This window comes from Heterodontus francisci, unplaced genomic scaffold (assembly GCF_036365525.1).
Source record: "Heterodontus francisci isolate sHetFra1 unplaced genomic scaffold, sHetFra1.hap1 HAP1_SCAFFOLD_979, whole genome shotgun sequence".
NCBI classification, from domain to species: Eukaryota; Metazoa; Chordata; class Chondrichthyes; order Heterodontiformes; family Heterodontidae; genus Heterodontus; species Heterodontus francisci.
In genome coordinates, this window is record NW_027141411.1 from 51,321 (window position 1) to 70,927 (window position 19,607).

Consider the following 19,607-nt stretch of genomic DNA (forward strand, 5'->3'; position numbering starts at 1 on the left):
CCGGATTGTGCTGAGCCCACTCTTTTCCCCGGATTGTGCTGAGCCCACCCTTTTCCCCGGATTGTGCTGAGCCCACCCTTTTCCCCGGATTGTGCTGAGCCCACTCTTTTCCCCGGATAGTGCTGAGCCCACTCTTTTCCCCGGATTGTGCTGAGCCCACTCTTTTCCCCGGATTGTGCTGAGCCCACCCTTTTCCTTGGATTGTGCTGAGCCCACCCTTTTCCCCGGATTGTGCTGAGCCCACTCTTTTCCCCGGATTGTGCTGAGCCCACTCTTTTCCCCGGATTGTGCTGAGCCCACTCTTTTCCCCGGATTGTGCTGAGCCCACAATTTTCCCCGGATTGTGCTGAGCCCACTCTTTTCCCCGGATTGTGCTGAGCCCACTCTTTTCCCCGGATTGTGCTGAGCCCACAATTTTCCCCGGATTGTGCTGAGCCCACTCTTTTCCCCGGATTGTGCTGAGCCCACTCTTTTCCCCGGATTGTGCTGAGCCCACTCTTTTCCCCGGATTGTGCTGAGCCCACAATTTTCCCCGGATTGTGCTGAGCCCACCCTTTTCCCCGGATAGTGCTGAGCCCACTCTTTTCCCCGGATTGTGCTGAGCCCACTCTTTTCCCCGGATTGTGCTGAGCCCACAATTTTCCCCGGATTGTGCTGAGGCCACTCTTTTCCCCGGATTGTGCTGAGCCCACTCTTTTCCCCGGATTGTGCTGAGCCCACCCTTTTCCCCGGATTGTGCTGAGCCCACTCTTTTCCCCGGATTGTGCTGAGGCCACTCTTTTCCTCGGATTGTGCTGAGCCCACTCTTTTCCTCGGATTGTGCTGAGCCCACCCTTTTCCTTGGATTGTGCTGAGCCCACTCTTTTCCCCGGATTGTGCTGAGCCCACCCTTTTCCCCGGATTGTGCTGAGCCCACTCTTTTCCCCGGATTGTGCTGAGCCCATTCTTTTCCTTGGATTGTGCTGAGCCCACTCTTTTCCCCGGATTGTGCTGAGCCCACTCTTTTCCCCGGATTGTGCTGAGCCCATTCTTTTCCTTGGATTGTGCTGAGCCCACTCTTTTCCTCGGATAGTGCTGAGCCCATTCTTTTCCCCGGATTGTGCTGAGCCCACTCTTTTCCCCGGATTGTGCTGAGCCCACTCTTTTCCCCGGATTGTGCTGAGCCCACTCTTTTCCCCGGATTGTGCTGAGCCCACTCTTTTCCCCGGATTGTGCTGAGCCCATTCTTTTCCTTGGATTGTGCTGAGCCCACTCTTTTCCTCGGATTGTGCTGAGCCCACTCTTTTCCCCGGATTGTGCTGAGCCCACTCTTTTCCCCGGATTGTGCTGAGCCCATTCTTTTCCTTGGATTGTGCTGAGCCCACTCTTTTCCTCGGATTGTGCTGAGCCCACCCTTTTCCCCGGATTGTGCTGAGCCCACCCTTTTCCCCGGATAGTGCTGAGCCCACTCTTTTCCCCGGATCGTGCCCACTCTTTTCCCCGGATTGTGCTGAGCCCACCCTTTTGCTTGGATTGTGCTGAGCCCACTCTTTTCCCCGGATTGTGCTGAGCCCACTCTTTTCCCCGGATTGTGCTGAGCCCACTCTTTTCCCCGGATTGTGCTGAGCCCACTATTTTCCCCGGATTGTGCTGAGGCCACTCTTTTCCCCGGATTGTGCTGAGCCCACCCTTTTCCCCGGATTGTGCTGAGCCCACTCCTTTTCCCCGGATTGTGCTGAGGCCACTCTTTTCCTCGGATTGTGCTGAGCCCACCCTTTTCCCCGGATTGTGCTGAGCCCACTCTATTCCCCGGATTGTGCTGAGCCCACTCTTTTCCCCGGATTGTGCTGAGCCCACCCTTTTCCCCGGATTGTGCTGAGCCCACTCTTTTCCCCGGATTGTGCTGAGCCCACCCTTTTCCCCGGATTGTGCTGAGCCCACTCTTTTCCCCGGATTGTGCTGAGCCCACCTTTTTCCCTGGATTGTGCTGAGCCCACTCTTTTCCCCGGATTGTGCTGAGCCCACCCTTTTCCTTGGATTGTGCTGAGCCCACTCTTTTCCCCGGATTGTGCTGAGCCCACCCTTTTCCTTGGATTGTGCTGAGCCCACTCTTTTTCCTCGGATTGTGCTGAGGCCACTCTTTTCCTCGGATTGTGCTGAGCCCACCCTTTTCCCCGGATTGTGCTGAGCCCACTCTTTTCCCCGGATTGTGCTGAGCCCACTCTTTTCCCCGGATTGTGCTGAGCCCACCCTTTTCCCCGGATTGTGCTGAGCCCACTCTTTTCCCCGGATTGTGCTGAGCCCACCCTTTTCCCTGGATTGTGCTGAGCCCACTCTTTTCCCCGGATTGTGCTGAGCCCACCCTTTTCCTTGGATTGTGCTGAGCCCACTCTTTTCCTTGGATTGTGCTGAGCCCACCCTTTTCCTTGGATTGTGCTGAGCCCACTCTTTTCCCCGGATTGTGCTGAGCCCACTCTTTTCCCCGGATTGTGCTGAGCCCACTCTTTTCCCCGGATTGTGCTGAGCCCACTCTTTTCCCCGGATTGTGCTGAGCCCACCCTTTTCCTTGGATTGTGCTGAGCCCACTCTTTTCCTTGGATTGTGCTGAGCCCACTCTTTTCCTCGGATTGTGCTGAGCCCATTCTTATCCCCGGATTGTGCTGAGCCCACTCTTTTCCCCGGATAGTGCTGAGCCCACCCTTTTCCCTGGATAGTGCTGAGCCCACCCTTTTCCCCGATTGTGCTGAGCTCACCCTTTTCCCGGTTTGTGCTGAGCCCACTCTTTTCCCTGGATAGTGCTGAGCCCACCCTTTTCCCCGGATTGTGCTTAGCCCACTCTTTTCCATGGATTGTGCTGAGCCCACTCTTTTCCCCGGATTGTGCTGAGCCCACTCTTTTCCCCGGATAGTGCTGAGCCCACCCTTTTCCCCGGATTGTGCTGAGCCCACTCTTTTCCCCGGATAGTGCTGAGCCCACCCTTTTCCCTGGATAGTGCTGAGCCCACCCTTTTCCCCGGATTGTGCTGAGCTCACCCTTTTCCCGGATTGTGCTGAGCCCACTCTTTTCCCCGGATTGTGCTGAGCCCACTCTTTTCCCCGGATAGTGCTGAGCCCACCCTTTTCCCTGGATTGTGCTGAGCCCACCCTTTTCCCCGGATTGTGCTGAGCCCACTCTTTTCCTCGGATAGTGCTGAGCCCATTCTTTTCCCCGGATTGTGCTGAGCCCACTCTTTTCCCCGGATTGTGCTGAGCCCACTCTTTTCCCCGGATTGTGCTGAGCCCACTCTTTTCCCCGGATTGTGCTGAGCCCATTCTTTTCCTTTGATTGTGCTGAGCCCACTCTTTTCCTCGGATTGTGCTGAGCCCACTCTTTTCCCCGGATTGTGCTGAGCCCATTCTTTTCCTTTGATTGTGCTGAGCCCACTCTTTTCCCCGGATTGTGCTGAGCCCATTCTTTTCCTTTGATTGTGCTGAGCCCACTCTTATCCCCGGATTGTGCTGAGCCCACTCTTTTCCCCGGATTGTGCTGAGCCCATTCTTTTCCTTGAAATGTGCTGAGCCCACTCTTTTCCTCGGATTGTGCTGAGCCCATTCTTTTCCCCGGATTGTGCTGAGCCCACCCTTTTCCCCGGATAGTGCTGAGCCCACTCTTTTCCCCGGATCGTGCCCACTCTTTTCCCCGGATTGTGCTGAGCCCACCCTTTTCCTTGGATTGTGCTGAGCCCACTCTTTTCCCCGGATTGTGCTGAGCCCACTCTTTTCCCCGGATTGTGCTGAGCCCACAATTTTCCCCGGATTGTGCTGAGGCCACTCTTTTCCCCGGATTGTGCTGAGCCCACCCTTTTCCCCGGATTGTGCTGAGCCCACCCTTTTCCCCGGATTGTGCTGAGCCCACTCCTTTTCCCCGGATTGTGCTGAGCCCACTCTTTTCCCCGGATAGTGCTGAGCCCACCCTTTTCCCCGGATTGTGCTGAGCTCACCCTTTTCCCGGATTGTGCTGAGCCCACTCTTTTCCCCGGATTGTGCTGAGCCCACTCTTTTCCCCGGATAGTGCTGAGCCCACCCTTTTCCCTGGATTGTGCTGAGCCCACCCTTTTCCCCGGATTGTGCTGAGCCCACTCTTTTCCTCGGATAGTGCTGAGCCCATTCTTTTCCCCGGATTGTGCTGAGCCCACTCTTTTCCCCGGATTGTGCTGAGCCCACTCTTTTCCCCGGATTGTGCTGAGCCCACTCTTTTCCCCGGATTGTGCTGAGCCCACTCTTTTCCCCGGATTGTGCTGAGCCCACCCTTTTCCCCGGATTGTGCTGAGCCCACTCTTTTCCCCGGATTGTGCTGAGCCCACCCTTTTCCCCGGATTGTGCTGAGCCCACTCTTTTCCCCGGATTGTGCTGAGCCCACCTTTTTCCCTGGATTGTGCTGAGCCCACTCTTTTCCTCGGATTGTGCTGAGCCCATTCTTATCCCCGGATTGTGCTGAGCCCACCCTTTTCCCCGGATTGTGCTGAGCCCACTCTTTTCCCCGGATTGTGCTGAGCCCACTCTTTTCCCCGGATTGTGCTGAGCCCATTCTTTTCCTTGAAATGTGCTGAGCCCACTCTTTTCCTCGGATTGTGCTGAGCCCACTCTTTTCCCCGGATTGTGCTGAGCCCACCCTTTTCCCCGGATTGTGCTGAGCCCACTCTTTTCCCCGGATTGTGCTGAGCCCATTCTTATCCCCGGATTGTGCTGAGCCCACTCTTTTCCCCGGATTGTGCTGAGCCCATTCTTTTCCTTGAAATGTGCTGAGCCCACTCTTTTCCTCGGATTGTGCTGAGCCCACTCTTTTCCTCGGATTGTGCTGAGCCCATTCTTATCCCCGGATTGTGCTGAGCCCACTCTTTTCCCCGGATTGTGCTGAGCCCATTCTTTTCCTTGAAATGTGCTGAGCCCACTCTTTTCCTCGGATTGTGCTGAGCCCACTCTTTTCCCCGGATTGTGCTGAGCCCACCCTTTTCCCCGGATTGTGCTGAGCCCACTCTTTTCCCCGGATTGTGCTGAGCCCACCCTTTTCCCCGGATTGTGCTGAGCCCACTCTTTTCCCCGGATTGTGCTGAGCCCACCTTTTTCCCTGGATTGTGCTGAGCCCACTCTTTTCCCCGGATTGTGCTGAGCCCACCCTTTTCCTTGGATTGTGCTGAGCCCACTCTTTTCCCCGGATTGTGCTGAGCCCACCCTTTTCCTTGGATTGTGCTGAGCCCACTCTTTTTCCCCGGATTGTGCTGAGGCCACTCTTTTCCTCGGATTGTGCTGAGCCCACCCTTTTCCCCGGATTGTGCTGAGCCCACTCTTTTCCCCGGATTGTGCTGAGCCCACCCTTTTCCCCGGATTGTGCTGAGCCCACTCTTTTCCCCGGATTGTGCTGAGCCCACCCTTTTCCCTGGATTGTGCTGAGCCCACTCTTTTCCCCGGATTGTGCTGAGCCCACCCTTTTCCTTGGATTGTGCTGAGCCCACCCTTTTCCTTGGATTGTGCTGAGCCCACTCTTTTCCTTGGATTGTGCTGAGCCCACTCTTTTCCTTGGATTGTGCTGAGCCCACCCTTTTCCTTGGATTGTGCTGAGCCCACTCTTTTCCCCGGATAGTGATGAGCCCACCCTTTTCCCCGGATTGTGCTGAGCCCACTCTTTTCCCCGGATTGTGCTGAGCCCACTCTTTTCCCCGGATTGTGCTGAGCCCACCCTTTTCCTTGGATTGTGCTGAGCCCACTCTTTTCCTTGGATTGTGCTGAGCCCACTCTTTTCCTCGGATTGTGCTGAGCCCATTCTTATCCCCGGATTGTGCTGAGCCCACTCTTTTCCCCGGATAGTGCTGAGCCCACCCTTTTCCCTGGATAGTGCTGAGCCCACCCTTTTCCCCGGATTGTGCTGAGCTCACCCTTTTCCCGGATTGTGCTGAGCCCACTCTTTTCCCTGGATAGTGCTGAGCCCACCCTTTTCCCCGGATTGTGCTGAGCCCACTCTTTTCCATGGATTGTGCTGAGCCCACTCTTTTCCCCGGATTGTGCTGAGCCCACTCTTTTCCCCGGATAGTGCTGAGCCCACCCTTTTCCCCGGATTGTGCTGAGCTCACCTTTTTCCCGGATTGTGCTGAGCCCACTCTTTTCCCTGGATAGTGCTGAGCCCACCCTTTTCCCCGGATTGTGCTGAGCCCACTCTTTTCCCCGGATTGTGCTGAGCCCACTCTTTTCCCCGGATTGTGCTGAGCCCACTCTTTTCCCCGGATAGTGCTGAGCCCACCCTTTTCCCTGGATTGTGCTGAGCCCACCCTTTTCCCCGGATTGTGCTGAGCCCACTCTTTTCCCCGGATAGTGCTGAGCCCACTCTTTTCCCCGGATAGTGCTGAGCCCACCCTTTTCCCTGGATTGTGCTGAGCCCACTCTTTTCCCCGGATAGTGCTGAGCCCACCCTTTTCCCTGGATTGTGCTGAGCCCACTCTTTTCCCGGATTGTGCTGAGCCCACTCTTTTCCCCGGATTGTGCTGAGCCCACTCTTTTCCCGGATTGTGCTGAGCCCACTCTTTTCCCCGGATTGTGCTGAGCCCACTCTTTTCCCCGGATAGTGCTGAGCCCACCCTTTTCCCGGATTGTGCTGAGCCCACCCTTTTCCCCGGATTGTGCTGAGCCCACTCTTTTCCCCGGATAGTGCTGAGCCCACTCTTTTCCATGGATTGTGCTGAGCCCACACTTTTCCCCGGATAGTGCTGAGCCCACTCTTTTCCATGGATTGTGCTGAGCCCACTCTTTTCCCCGGATTGTGCTGAGCCCACTCTTTTCCCCGGATTGTGCTGAGCCCACTCTTTTCCCCGGATTGTGCTGAGCCCACCCTTTTCCCCGGATTGTGCTGAGCCCACTCTTTTCCCCGGATTGTGCTGAGCCCACCCTTTTCCCCGGATTGAGTAGAGCCAACCCTTTTCCCCGGATTGAGTAGAGCCCACCCTTTTCCCCGGATTGTGCTGAGCCCACCCTTTTCCCCGGATTGTGCTGAGCCCACCCTTTTCCCCGGATTGTGCTGAGCCCACTCTTTTCCACGGATTGTGCTGAGCCCACTCTTTTCCATGGATTGTGCTGAGCCCACTCGTTTCCCCGGATTGTGCTGAGCCCACTCTTTTCCCCGGATTGTGCTGAGCCCACCCTTTTCCTCGGATTGTGCTGAGCCCACTCTTTTTCCCGGATTGTGCTGAGCCCACCCTTTTCCCCGGATTGTGCTGAGCCCACACTTTTCCCCGGATTGTGCTGAGCCCACCCTTTTCCCCGGATTGTGCTGAGCCCACTCTTTTCCCCGGATTGTGCTGAGCCCACCCTTTTCCCCGGATTGTGCTGAGCCCACTCTTTTTCCCGGATTGTGCTGAGCCCACTCTTTTCCCCGGATTGTGCTGAGCCCACTCTTTTTCCCGGATTGTGCTGAGCCCACCCTTTTCCCCGGATAGTGCTGAGCCCACCCTTTTCCCCGGATTGTGCTGAGCCCACTCTTTTCCCCGGATTGTGCTGAGCCCACTCTTTTCCCCGGATTGTGCTGAGCCCACCCTTTTCCCTGGATAGTGCTGAGCCCACTCTTTTCCCCGGATTGTGCTGAGCCCACCCTTTTCCCCGGATTGTGCTGAGCCCACTCTTTTCCCCGGATTGTGCTGAGCCCACTCTTTTCCCCGGATTGTGCTGAGCCCACTCTTTTTCCCGGATTGTGCTGAGCCCACCCTTTTCCCTGGATAGTGCTGAGCCCACTCTTTTCCCCGGATTGTGCTGAGCCCACTCTTTTCCCCGGATTGTGCTGAGCCCACTCTTTTCCCCGGATTGTGCTGAGCCCACTCTTTTCCCCGGATTGTGCTGAGCCCACTCTTTTCCCCGGATAGTGCTGAGCCCACTCTTTTCCCCGGATAGTGCTGAGCCCACTCTTTTCCCCGGATTGTGCTGAGCCCACTCTTTTTCCCGGATTGTGCTGAGCCCACCCTTTTCCCTGGATAGTGCTGAGCCCACTCTTTTCCCCGGATTGTGCTGTGCCCACTCTTTTCCCCGGATTGTGCTGAGCCCACCCTTTTCCCCGGATTGTGCTGAGCCCACCCTTTTCCCCGGATTGTGCTGAGCCCACTCTTTTCCATGGATTGTGCTGAGCCCACTCTTTTCCCCGGATTGTGCTGAGCCCACTCTTTTCCCCGGATTGTGCTGAGCCCACCCTTTTCCTCGGATTGTGCTGAGCCCACTCTTTTCCCCGGATTGTGCTGAGCCCACCCTTTTCCTTGGATTGTGCTGAGCCCACTCTTTTTCCCCGGATTGTGCTGAGGCCACTCTTTTCCGCGGATTGTGCTGAGCCCACCCTTTTCCCCGGATTGTGCTGAGCCCACACTTTTCCCCGGATTGTGCTGAGCCCACTCTTTTCCCCGGATTGTGCTGAGCCCACCCTTTTCCCCGGATTGTGCTGAGCCCACTCTTTTCCCCGGATTGTGCTGAGCCCACCCTTTTCCTTGGATTGTGCTGAGATCACTCTTTTCCACGGATTGTGCTGAGCCCACTCTTTTCCCCGGATTGTGCTGAGCCCACTCTTTTCCCCGGATTGTGCTGAGCCCACTCTTTTCCCCGGATTGTGCTGAGCCCATCCTTTTCCTTGGATTGTGCTGAGCCCACTCTTTTCCTTGGGTTGTGCTGAGCCCACTCTTTTCCTCGGATTGTGCTGAGCCCATTCTTATCCCCGGATTGTGCTGAGCCCACTCTTTTCCCCGGATTGTGCTGAGCCCACTCTTTTCCCCGGATAGTGCTGAGCCCACCCTTTTCCCTGGATAGTGCTGAGCCCACCCTTTTCCCCGGATTGTGCTGAGCTCACCCTTTTCCCGGATTGTGCTGAGCCCACTCTTTTCCCTGGATAGTGCTGAGCCCACCCTTTTCCCCGGATTGTGCTGAGCCCACTCTTTTCCTCGGATTGTGCTGAGCCCACTCTTTTCCATGGATTGTGCTGAGCCCACTCTTTTCCCCGGATTGTGCTGAGCCCACTCTTTTCCCTGGATAGTGCTGAGCCCACACTTTTCCCCGGATTGTGCTGAGCCCACTCTTTTCCTCGGATAGTGCTGAGCCCACTCTTTTCCATGGATTGTGCTGAGCCCACTCTTTTCCCCGGATTGTGCTGAGCCCACTCTTTTCCCCGGATAGTGCTGAGCCCACCCTTTTCCCTGGATTGTGCTGAGCCCACCCTTTTCCCCGGATTGTGCTGAGCCCACTCTTTTCCCCGGATAGTGCTGAGCCCACTCTTTTCCCCGGATAGTGCTGAGCCCACCCTTTTCCCTGGATTGTGCTGAGCCCACTCTTTTCCCCGGATAGTGCTGAGCTCACCCTTTTCCCTGGATTGTGCTGAGCCCACTCTTTTCCTTGGATTGTGCTGAGCCCACCCTTTTCCCTGGATTGTGCTGAGCCCACTCTTTTCCCGGATTGTGCTGAGCCCACTCTTTTCCCCGGATTGTGCTGAGCCCACTCTTTTCCCGGATTGTGCTGAGCCCACTCTTTTCCCCGGATTGTGCTGAGCCCACTCTTTTCCCCGGATTGTGCTGAGCCCACTCTTTTCCCCGGATTGTGCTGAGCCCACCCTTTTCCCCGGATTGTGCTGAGCCCACTCTTTTCCATGGATTGTGCTGAGCCCACTCTTTTCCCCGGATTGTGCTGAGCCCACTCTTTTCCCCGGATTGTGCTGAGCCCACCCTTTTCCTCGGATTGTGCTGAGCCCACTCTTTTCCCCGGATTGTGCTGAGCCCACCCTTTTCCTTGGATTGTGCTGAGCCCACTCTTTTTCCCCGGATTGTGCTGAGGCCACTCTTTTCCGCGGATTGTGCTGAGCCCACCCTTTTCCCCGGATTGTGCTGAGCCCACTCTTTTCCCCGGATTGTGCTGAGCCCACCCTTTTCCCCGGATTGTGCTGAGCCCACTCTTTTCCCCGGATTGTGCTGAGCCCACCCTTTTCCCTGGATTGTGCTGAGCCCACTCTTTTCCCCGGATTGTGCTGAGCCCACCCTTTTCCTTGGATTGTGCTGAGCCCACTCTTTTCCTTGGATTGTGCTGAGCCCACCCTTTTCCTTGGATTGTGCTGAGACCACTCTTTTCCACGGATTGTGCTGAGCCCACTCTTTTCCCCGGATTGTGCTGAGCCCACTCTTTTCCCCGGATTGTGCTGAGCCCACTCTTTTCCCCGGATTGTGCTGAGCCCACTCTTTTCCCGGATTGTGCTGAGCCCACTCTTTTCCCCGGATTGTGCTGAGCCCACTCTTTTCCCCGGATTGTGCTGTGCCCACTCTTTTCCCCGGATTGTGCTGAGCCCACCCTTTTCCCCGGATTGTGCTGAGCCCACCCTTTTCCCCGGATTGTGCTGAGCCCACTCTTTTCCATGGATTGTGCTGAGCCCACTCTTTTCCCCGGATTGTGCTGAGCCCACTCTTTTCCCCGGATTGTGCTGAGCCCACCCTTTTCCTCGGATTGTGCTGAGCCCACTCTTTTCCCCGGATTGTGCTGAGCCCACCCTTTTCCTTGGATTGTGCTGAGCCCACTCTTTTTCCCCGGATTGTGCTGAGGCCACTCTTTTCCGCGGATTGTGCTGAGCCCACCCTTTTCCCCGGATTGTGCTGAGCCCACACTTTTCCCCGGATTGTGCTGAGCCCACTCTTTTCCCCGGATTGTGCTGAGCCCACCCTTTTCCCCGGATTGTGCTGAGCCCACTCTTTTCCCCGGATTGTGCTGAGCCCACCCTTTTCCCTGGATTGTGCTGAGCCCACTCTTTTCCCCGGATTGTGCTGAGCCCACCCTTTTCCTTGGATTGTGCTGAGCCCACTCTTTTCCTTGGATTGTGCTGAGCCCACCCTTTTCCTTGGATTGTGCTGAGACCACTCTTTTCCACGGATTGTGCTGAGCCCACTCTTTTCCCCGGATTGTGCTGAGCCCACTCTTTTCCCCGGATTGTGCTGAGCCCACCCTTTTCCCCGGATTGTGCTGAGCCCACCCTTTTCCTTGGATTGTGCTGAGCCCACTCTTTTCCTTGGGTTGTGCTGAGCCCACTCTTTTCCTCGGATTGTGCTGAGCCCATTCTTATCCCCGGATTGTGCTGAGCCCACTCTTTTCCCCGGATTGTGCTGAGCCCACTCTTTTCCCCGGATAGTGCTGAGCCCACCCTTTTCCCTGGATAGTGCTGAGCCCACCCTTTTCCCCGGATTGTGCTGAGCTCACCCTTTTCCCGGATTGTGCTGAGCCCACTCTTTTCCCTGGATAGTGCTGAGCCCACCCTTTTCCCCGGATTGTGCTGAGCCCACTCTTTTCCTCGGATTGTGCTGAGCCCACTCTTTTCCATGGATTGTGCTGAGCCCACTCTTTTCCCCGGATTGTGCTGAGCCCACTCTTTTCCCTGGATAGTGCTGAGCCCACCCTTTTCCCCGGATTGTGCTGAGCCCACTCTTTTCCTCGGATAGTGCTGAGCCCACTCTTTTCCATGGATTGTGCTGAGCCCACTCTTTTCCCCGGATTGTGCTGAGCCCACTCTTTTCCCCGGATAGTGCTGAGCCCACCCTTTTCCCTGGATTGTGCTGAGCCCACCCTTTTCCCCGGATTGTGCTGAGCCCACTCTTTTCCCCGGATAGTGCTGAGCCCACTCTTTTCCCCGGATAGTGCTGAGCCCACCCTTTTCCCTGGATTGTGCTGAGCCCACTCTTTTCCCCGGATAGTGCTGAGCCCACCCTTTTCCCTGGATTGTGCTGAGCCCACTCTTTTCCCGGATTGTGCTGAGCCCACTCTTTTCCCCGGATTGTGCTGAGCCCACTCTTTTCCCGGATTGTGCTGAGCCCACTCTTTTCCCCGGATTGTGCTGAGCCCACTCTTTTCCCCGGATAGTGCTGAGCCCACCCTTTTCCCGGATTGTGCTGAGCCCACCCTTTTCCCCGGATTGTGCTGAGCCCACTCTTTTCCCCGGATAGTGCTGAGCCCACTCTTTTCCATGGATTGTGCTGAGCCCACACTTTTCCCCGGATAGTGCTGAGCCCACTCTTTTCCATTGATTGTGCTGAGCCCACTCTTTTCCCCGGATTGTGCTGAGCCCACTCTTTTCCCCGGATTGTGCTGAGCCCACTCTTTTCCCCGGATTGTGCTGAGCCCACCCTTTTCCCCGGATTGTGCTGAGCCCACTCTTTTCCCCGGATTGTGCTGAGCCCACCCTTTTCCCCGGATTGAGTAGAGCCCACCCTTTTCCCCGGATTGAGTAGAGCCCACCCTTTTCCCCGGATTGAGTAGAGCCCACCCTTTTCCCCGGATTGTGCTGAGCCCACTCTTTTCCCCGGATTGTGCTGAGCCCACCCTTTTCCCCGGATTGTGCTGAGCCCACCCTTTTCCCCGGATTGTGCTGAGCCCACTCTTTTCCACGGATTGTGCTGAGCCCACTCTTTTCCATGGATTGTGCTGAGCCCACTCTTTTCCCCGGATTGTGCTGAGCCCACCCTTTTCCTCGGATTGTGCTGAGCCCACTCTTTTTCCCGGATTGTGCTGAGCCCACCCTTTTCCCCGGATTGTGCTGAGCCCACACTTTTCCCCGGATTGTGCTGAGCCCACCCTTTTCCCCGGATTGTGCTGAGCCCACTCTTTTCCCCGGATTGTGCTGAGCCCACCCTTTTCCCCGGATTGTGCTGAGCCCACTCTTTTTCCCGGATTGTGCTGAGCCCACTCTTTTCCCCGGATTGTGCTGAGCCCACTCTTTTTCCCGGATTGTGCTGAGCCCACCCTTTTCCCCGGATAGTGCTGAGCCCACCCTTTTCCCCGGATTGTGCTGAGCCCACTCTTTTCCCCGGATTGTGCTGAGCCCACCCTTTTCCCTGGATAGTGCTGAGCCCACTCTTTTCCCCGGATTGTGCTGAGCCCACCCTTTTCCCCGGATTGTGCTGAGCCCACTCTTTTCCCCGGATTGTGCTGAGCCCACTCTTTTCCCCGGATTGTGCTGAGCCCACTCTTTTTCCCGGATTGTGCTGAGCCCACCCTTTTCCCCGGATAGTGCTGAGCCCACTCTTTTCCCCGGATTGTGCTGAGCCCACTCTTTTCCCCGGATTGTGCTGAGCCCACTCTTTTCCCCGGATTGTGCTGAGCCCACTCTTTTCCCCGGATAGTGCTGAGCCCACTCTTTTCCCCGGATAGTGCTGAGCCCACTCTTTTCCCCGGATTGTGCTGAGCCCACTCTTTTTCAAGGATTGTGCTGAGCCCACCCTTTTCCCCGGATAGTGCTGAGCCCACTCTTTTCCCCGGATTGTGCTGAGCCCACTCTTTTCCCCGGATTGTGCTGAGCCCACCCTTTTCCCCGGATTGTGCTGAGCCCACTCTTTTCCCCGGATTGTGCTGAGCCCACCCTTTTCCCCGGATTGTGCTGAGCCCACTCTTTTCCATGGATTGTGCTGAGCCCACTCTTTTCCCCGGATTGTGCTGAGCCCACTCTTTTCCCCGGATTGTGCTGAGCCCACCCTTTTCCTCGGATTGTGCTGAGCCCACTCTTTTTCCCGGATTGTGCTGAGCCCACCCTTTTCCCCGGATTGTGCTGAGCCCACTCTTTTCCCCGGATTGTGCTGAGCCCACCCTTTTCCCCGGATTGTGCTGAGCCCACCCTTTTCCCCGGATTGTGCTGAGCCCACCATTTTCCCCGGATTGTGCTGAGCCCACCCTTTTCCCCGGATTGTGCTGAGCCCACTCTTTTTCCCGGATTGTGCTGAGCCCACTCTTTTCCCCGGATAGTGCTGAGCCCACCCTTTTCCTCGGATTGTGCTGTGCCCACCCTTTTCCCCGGATTGTGCTGAGCCAATTCTTTTCCCCGGATTGTGCTGAGCCCACTCTTTTCCCAGGATAGTGCTGAGCCCACCCTTTTCCCCGGATTGTGCTGAGCCCACCCTTTTCCCCGGATAGTGCTGAGCCCACCCTTTTCCCCGGATTGTGCTGAGCCCACTCTTTTCCATGGATAGTGCTGAGCCCACTCTTTTCCCCGGATTGTGCTGACCCCACCCTTTTCCCCGGATTGTGCTGAGCCCACCCTTTTCCCCGGATTGTGCTGAGCCCACTCTTTTCCCCGGATTGTGCTGAGCCCACCCTTTTCCCCGGATTGTGCTGAGCCCACCCTTTTCCCCGGATTGTGCTGAGCCCACTCTTTTCCCCGGATTGTGCTGAGCCCACTCTTTTCCCTGGATAGTGCTGAGCCCACTCTTTTCCCCGGATTGTGCTGACCCCACCCTTTTCCCCGGATTCTGCTGAGCCCACCCTTTTCCCCGGATTGTGCTGAGCCCACCCTTTTCCCCGGATTGTGCTGAGCCCACCCTTTTCCCCGGATTGTGCTGAGCCCACTCTTTTCCCCGGATTGTGCTGAGCCCACCCTTTTCCCCGGATTGTGCTGAGCCCACTCTTTTCCATGGATTGTGCTGAGCCCACTCTTTTCCCCGGATTGTGCTGAGCCCACTCTTTTCCCCGGATTGTGCTGAGCCCACCCTTTTCCTCGGATTGTGCTGAGCCCACTCTTTTTCCCGGATTGTGCTGAGCCCACCCTTTTCCCCGGATTGTGCTGAGCCCACTCTTTTCCCCGGATTGTGCTGAGCCCACCCTTTTCCCCGGATTGTGCTGAGCCCACCCTTTTCCCCGGATTGTGCTGAGCCCACTCTTTTCCCCGGATTGTGCTGAGCCCACCCTTTTCCCCGGATTGTGCTGAGCCCACTCTTTTTCCCGGATTGTGCTGAGCCCACTCTTTTCCCCGGATAGTGCTGAGCCCACTCTTTTCCCCGGATAGTGCTGAGCCCACTCTTTTCCCCGGATAGTGCTGAGCCCACCCTTTTCCTCGGATTGTGCTGTGCCCACCCTTTTCCCCGGATTGTGCTGAGCCCACCCTTTTCCCCGGATTGTGCTGAGCCCACTCTTTTCCATGGATAGTGCTGAGCCCACTCTTTTCCCCGGATTGTGCTGACCCCACCCTTTTCCCCGGATTGTGCTGAGCCCACCCTTTTCCCCGGATTGTGCTGAGCCCACTCTTTTCCCCGGATTGTGCTGAGCCCACCCTTTTCCCCGGATTGTGCTGAGCCCACCCTTTTCCCCGGATTGTGCTGAGCCCACTCTTTTCCCCGGATTGTGCTGAGCCCACTCTTTTCCCTGGATAGTGCTGAGCCCACTCTTTTCCCCGGATTGTGCTGACCCCACCCTTTTCCCCGGATTCTGCTGAGCCCACCCTTTTCCCCGGATTGTGCTGAGCCCACCCTTTTCCCCGGATTGTGCTGAGCCCACCCTTTTCCCCGGATTGTGCTGAGCCCACTCTTTTCCCCGGATTGTGCTGAGCCCACCCTTTTCCCCGGATTGTGCTGAGCCCACTCTTTTCCATGGATTGTGCTGAGCCCACTCTTTTCCCCGGATTGTGCTGAGCCCACTCTTTTCCCCGGATTGTGCTGAGCCCACCCTTTTCCTCGGATTGTGCTGAGCCCACTCTTTTTCCCGGATTGTGCTGAGCCCACCCTTTTCCCCGGATTGTGCTGAGCCCACTCTTTTCCCCGGATTGTGCTGAGCCCACCCTTTTCCCCGGATTGTGCTGAGCCCACCCTTTTCCCCGGATTGTGCTGAGCCCACTCTTTTCCCCGGATTGTGCTGAGCCCACCCTTTTCCCCGGATTGTGCTGAGCCCACTCTTTTTCCCGGATTGTGCTGAGCCCACTCTTTTCCCCGGATAGTGCTGAGCCCACTCTTTTCCCCGGATAGTGCTGAGCCCACTCTTTTCCCCGGATAGTGCTGAGCCCACCCTTTTCCTCGGATTGTGCTGTGCCCACCCTTTTCCCCGGATTGTGCTGAGCCAATTCTTTTCCCCGGATTGTGCTGAGCCCACTCTTTTCCCAGGATAGTGCTGAGCCCACCCTTTTCCCCGGATTGTGCTGAGCCCACCCTTTTCCCCGGATAGTGCTGAGCCCACCCTTTTCCCCGGATTGTGCTGAGCCCACTCTTTTCCATGGATAGTGCTGAGCCCACTCTTTTCCCCGGATTGTGCTGACCCCACCCTTTTCCCCGGATTGTGCTGAGCCCACCCTTTTCCCCGGATTGTGCTGAGCCCACTCTTTTCCCCGGATTGTGCTGAGCCCACCCTTTTCCCCGGATTGTGCTGAGCCCACCCTTTTCCCCGGATTGTGCTGAGCCCACTCTTTTCCCCGGATTGTGCTGAGCCCACTCTTTTCCCTGGATAGTGCTGAGCCCACTCTTTTCCCCGGATTGTGCTGACCCCACCCTTTTCCCCGGATTGTGCTGAGCCCACCCTTTTCCCCGGATTGTGCTGAGCCCACCCTTTTCCCCGGATTGTGCTGAGCCCACCCTTTTCCCCGGATTGTGCTGACCCCACCCTTTTCCCCGGATTGTGCTGACCCCACTCTTTTCCCCGGATTGTGCTGAGCCCACTCTTTTCCCCGGATTGTGCTGAGCCCACTCTTTTTCCCGGATTGTGCTGAGCCCACCCTTTTCCCCGGATTGTGCTGAGCCCACTCTTTTTCCCGGATTGTGCTGAGCCCACTCTTTTTCCCGGATTGTGCTGAGCCCACCCTTTTCCCCGGATTGTGCTGAGCCCACCCTTTTCCCCGGATTGTGCTGACCCCACCCTTTTCCCCGGATTGTGCTGACCCCACTCTTTTCCCCGGATTGTGCTGAGCCCACTCTTTTTCCCGGATTGTGCTGAGCCCACTCTTTTCCCCGGATTGTGCTGAGCCCACTCTTTTTCCCGGATTGTGCTGAGCCCACCCTTTTCCCCGGATTGTGCTGAGCCCACTCTTTTTCCCGGATTGTGCTGAGCCCACCCTTTTCCCCGGATTGTGCTGAGCCCACTCTTTTTCCCGGATTGTGCTGAGCCCACTCTTTTCCCCGGATTGTGCTGAGCCCACTCTTTTCCCCGGATTGTGCTGAGCCCACCCTTTTCCCCGGATTGTGCTGAGCCCACTCTTTTCCCCGGATTGTGCTGAGCCCACTCTTTTCCCCGGATTGTGCTGAGCCCACTCTTTTCCCCGGATCGTGCCCACCCTTTTCCCCGGATTGTGCTGAGCCCACTCTTTTTCCCGGATTGTGCTGAGCCCACCCTTTTCCCCGGATTGTGCTGAGCCCACCCTTTTCCCCGGATTGTGCTGAGCCCACCCTTTTCCCCAGATTGTGCTGAGCCCACCCTTTTCCCCGGATTGTGCTGAGCCCACCCTTTTCCCCGGATTGTGCTGAGCCCACCCTTTTCCCCGGATTGTGCTGAGCCCACCCTTTTCCCCGGATTGTGCTGAGCCCACCCTTTTCCCCGGATTGTGCTGAGCCCACCCTTTTCCCCGGATTGTGCTGAGCCCACTCTTTTCCCCGGATTGTGCTGAGCCCACTCTATTCCCCGGATTGTGCTGAGCCCACTCTTTTCCCCGGATTGTGCTGAGCCCACTCTTTTCCCTGGATTGTGCTGAGCCCACCCTTTTCCTCGGATTGTGCTGAGCCCACCCTTTTCCCCGGATTGTGCTGAGCCCACCCTTTTCCTTGGATAGTGCTGAGCCCACCCTTTTCCCCAGATTGTGCTGAGCCCACCCTTTTCCCCGGATAGTGCTGAGCCAATTCTTTTCCCCGGATTGTGCTGAGCCCACCCTTTTCCCCGGATTGTGCTGAGCCAATTCTTTTCCCCGGATTGTGCTGAGCCCACTCTTTTCCCCGGATTGTGCTGAGCCCACTCTTTTCCCCGGATCGTGCCCACCCTTTTCCCCGGATTGTGCTGAGCCCACTCTTTTTCCCGGATTGTGCTGAGCCCACCCTTTTCCCCGGATTGTGCTGAGCCCACCCTTTTCCCCGGATTGTGCTGAGCCCACCCTTTTCCCCAGATTGTGCTGAGCCCACCCTTTTCCCCGGATTGTGCTGAGCCCACCCTTTTCCCCGGATTGTGCTGAGCCCACCCTTTTCCCCGGATTGTGCTGAGCCCACCCTTTTCCCCGGATTGTGCTGAGCCCACCCTTTTCCCCGGATTGTGCTGAGCCCACCCTTTTCCCCGGATTGTGCTGAGCCCACTCTTTTCCCCGGATTGTGCTGAGCCCACTCTATTCCCCGGATTGTGCTGAGCCCACTCTTTTCCCCGGATTGTGCTGAGCCCACTCTTTTCCCTGGATTGTGCTGAGCCCACCCTTTTCCTCGGATTGTGCTGAGCCCACCCTTTTCCCCGGATTGTGCTGAGCCCACCCTTTTCCTTGGATAGTGCTGAGCCCACCCTTTTCCCCGGATTGTGCTGAGCCCACCCTTTTCCCCGGATAGTGCTGAGCCAATTCTTTTCCCCGGATTGTGCTGAGCCCACCCTTTTCCCCGGATTGTGCTGAGCCAATTCTTTTCCCCGGATTGTGCTGAGCCCACTCTTTTCCCCGGATTGTGCTGAGCCCACTCTTTTCCCCGGATTGTGCTGAGCCCACTCTTTTCCCCGGATTGTGCTGAGCCCACTCTTTTCCCCAGATTTTGCTGAGCCCACTCTTTTCCCCGGATTGTGCTGAGCCCACTCTTTTCCCTGGATTGTGCTGAGCCCACTCTTTTCCCCGGATTGTGCTGAGCCCACTCTTTTCCCCGGATTGTGCTGAGCCCACTCTTTTCCCCGGATTGTGCTGAGCCCACCCTTTTCCCCGGATTGTGCTCAGCCCACCCTTTTCCCCGGATTGTGCTCAGCCCACTCTTTTCCCCGGATTGTGCTGAGCCCACCCTTTTCCCCGGATTGTGCTGAGCCCACCCTTTTCCTCGGATTGTGCTGAGCCCACCCTTTTCCCTGGATAGTGCTGAGCCCACCCTTTTCCCCGGATTGTGCTGAGCTCACCCTTTTCCCCGGATTGTGCTCAGCCCACTCTTTTCCCCGGATTGTGCTGAGCCCACCCTTTTCCCCGGATTGTGCTCAGCCCACCCTTTTCCCCGGATTGTGCTCAGCCCACTCTTTTCCCCGGATTGTGCTGAGCCCACTCTTTTCCCCGGATTGTGCTGAGCCCATTCTTAATCCCGACCGCCATCCTGCACAGGCTGCAATTGTGAAGACACTCACTCCGAGTCAGCCTGCTTCTCTGTGAAGACTCTGAGGACAAAGTCGCCCTCCTGCCCAGAGTCAAATGTTGAGGGGACGATCAAATACTCTCCAGGAGGCAGTTTGATTCGGTTACTGACCTCCCGCAGGTTAATGAAGGTTTCTGACCGTGCACAGGAACTGTGAGTGAGGAAAAAATCCTTCTTCAAGTGAACATTCTGACAACCACGATACTGAGGAGAGAGAGAGACAGAAAGTAATCACAGCATGTACCCGAACACACTCACTCTCACACTCTCGCACACTACACTCCCGCACGCACACTCACAGTGACACTGAGGAGAGAGAGAGAGTAATCACAGCATGTACCCGAACACACTCACTCTCACACTCTCACACGCACACACTCCCGCACGCACACTCACAGTGACACTGAGGAGAGAGAGAGTAATCACAGCATGTACCAGAACACGCTCACTCTTACACTCTCTCACGCACACACTCCCGCACGCACACTCACAGTGACACTGAGGAGAGGGAGAGAGAGAGAGTAATCATAGCATGTACCCGAACACACTCACTCTCACACTCACACACTCCCGC

General features: G+C 56.6%; 1 long non-coding RNA gene across 1 annotated transcript in view; it reads right to left on the reverse strand.

Annotated features, from left to right (window-relative positions):
* Positions 1-19,233, reverse strand: part of LOC137363352 (uncharacterized) — a 52,059-nt gene extending 32,826 nt beyond the window's left edge. Inside the window, exon 1 of the long non-coding RNA XR_010972777.1 lies at positions 19,026-19,233. This is a non-coding gene — a long non-coding RNA (uncharacterized lncRNA). The remainder of the gene's footprint in view (positions 1-19,025) is intronic.
* Between the last annotated feature and the right edge of the window lie 374 nt (positions 19,234-19,607).